Below are 2,434 nucleotides of genomic sequence, written 5' to 3' on the forward strand. Positions count from 1 at the left end.
GGTAATTCATTAAATATCACCGGCTAAAAAGTAATTAGTAATTTGAGTAGTTTTTGAGAAGAGTAATTTGTACTTTTGCTCGAGTACGTTTTTGACACCAGTACTTTTACTTGTACAATTTCAGCAATGTAACAGTACTTGTACTTGAGGACAAATTTCCAGTACTCTTTCCTCCACTGCCATTTGGCATGGAAGCCCAGGCACACATGGAGAGTAAACATTCGGTCTCATGGAGTAAAGAGGGAACACACTACAGACAATTGTCATTCTTCTGTTGGTATGCCGATTTTTCCTAGCAAGTAATGGGTTTATTGGGCTATATTAGCATAAAACGTCACCCCAAAATAGGCCACCCTGTTACACCTCTACCCTTTTATGCTGAAAGCCCCTGACACACCAAGCCGGCCGTTGACCAACATCAGTCTGTTGTTGAGTGTCGACCAGCCCAGTTTTGGCAGTGTGTTCAGATCTATCAGCACCATTTGGACCGCTTTGTTTTTTTGCACCAATTGAGCATGTTGAATAGAGAAGAGAAATTGCTCTGATTAGCTTTTCAGCTTACTGAACGAGTCAGTGGACAAGAGCAAAGTGGGCTTTTAATCAGTGCAGCACAGCTAGAGCACCTTATTACTTATATAAAGTTAGTATTCCTGCAGGGGGCGCTTAACATAATAAATGTAATAAAACATGGAGAGACTCTTGAACCTCAGAGTGAGAAAACTTTATTGATAAAGACAAGCAAATATAAACAATAAAGAGAGAGCACAAGATTAAACAATCATCAGTATTTATTATGAAAAAAACACTAGAAGAACAAAAAACACACTTGAAGAACCTTTAAAGTTCAGGGTTTTGCTTTACATTTCAATACTTCCTGAAAAAGATGAACACATAAAAGCCACAAATAAGTAAATCTCATAAGGTACATATGTAAAATCAGTTTGTGAGAAATGACACCATTAGGTTTCTGATGTGTGAATATGTGCTTGATGTTGTTCAGCTCTTCTGGATCTGATGTCATAAACCAGAAGAATGACAGTAGCCACGCCCACCAGAGCAGAGAGGACCAATCAGATCACAGCTTCAGTTGGGCCACAACAGTGGACAGAGTCTGAGGAATAAAAACATCAAACTGAGATCAGATCAGACAATAAACACTAATATCAGGAATATCTGAAGGACAGGAGAAATGATCTCTGCTCACCATAGACAGAAACTCTGAAAGCTTTATATGATCGTTTTGCTCCATTTATCGCTAGCACATAATCTCCAGCATGTTCATCTGTGATGTTTGTGATGGTCAGAGATCCAGTTTGATTGTCCAGCTTCAGTCTGTCTCTGAATCTCCCATCAAGAACATCATCATATACAGTGAATCTGTCGGCCGTTACATTGATTTCAGCTATTAAAGTGTTTCCAAACCTCCACTGAATCACATCATCATCCTTCATTTCAGTAAGATCAGAGTTTAGAGTGACTGAATCTCCCTCCTTCACTGATATTTGAACTGTATCACCAAAAAAACAAAAACAAAAAAAAAACAGGGTGCGTCACAGATTAATATTTATAAGTAACTTCATGATTTTTATGAAAGTAAACAGTCTGAAACATATTCTTATAAAACAACAGAACAGAACAAAAGAAGCAAATATGTCTATGGATTAAAATTTTAACTGGTGATAAAAAATAAAACAGGTGAAACAAATATTAAACTCACCAAAGACATGGAGAATGAAACTCTTTTCCACACTGTTGATCAGTAGTTTATATTCTCCAGTATCTTCAGTTGTGATGTCTGTGATGGTCAGAGATCCAGTTTGATTGTCCAGCTTCAGTCTGTCTCTGAATCTCCCATCAAGAACATCATCATATACAGTGAATCTGTCGGCCGTTACATTGATTTCAGCTATTAAAGTGTTTCCAAACCTCCACTGAATCACATCATCATCCTTCATTTCAGTAAGATCAGAGTTTAGAGTGACTGAATCTCCCTCCAACACTAATATTTTAACTGTATCACCAAAAAAAAAAAAAAAAAAAAAAAAAAAACAGGGTGCGTCACAGATTAATATTTATAAGTAACTTCATGATTTTTATGAAAGTAAACAGTCTGAAACATATTCTTATAAAACAACAGAACAGAACAAAAGAAGCAAATATGTCTATGGATTAAAATTTTAACTGGTGATAAAAAATAAAACAGGTGAAACAAATATTAAACTCACCAAGAGTGTGTGAATCTCCCTCCTTCACTGACTCCTCTTCATCACCAAACACACCTGAAGAACAGAGTTTTCACAGATTAAAGCTTTAAAACTACTTGATGTTGATTTGATGAAGATTCACTAAAACACTTTTAATCATTTAAATGTGAAGTGAATAATATTCTGCAGATACATTAAAAGAGAAATAAACTCATATAGAACAATAACTA

The 2,434-nt window shown here is 35.8% G+C and overlaps 1 long non-coding RNA gene across 1 annotated transcript; it reads right to left on the reverse strand.

Annotated features, from left to right (window-relative positions):
• Positions 1–706: 706 nt before the first annotated feature.
• Positions 707–1,407, reverse strand: LOC125270838. Its single transcript, XR_007185474.1, has 2 exons — positions 1,205–1,407; positions 707–1,111 (listed from the first exon to the last, which is right to left on the reverse strand). It is a non-coding gene; the product is annotated as an uncharacterized LOC125270838 (long non-coding RNA).
• Between the last annotated feature and the right edge of the window lie 1,027 nt (positions 1,408–2,434).

The sequence above is a fragment of the Megalobrama amblycephala genome, linkage group LG6 (assembly GCF_018812025.1).
Source record: "Megalobrama amblycephala isolate DHTTF-2021 linkage group LG6, ASM1881202v1, whole genome shotgun sequence".
Classification (NCBI taxonomy): Eukaryota; Metazoa; Chordata; class Actinopteri; order Cypriniformes; family Xenocyprididae; genus Megalobrama; species Megalobrama amblycephala.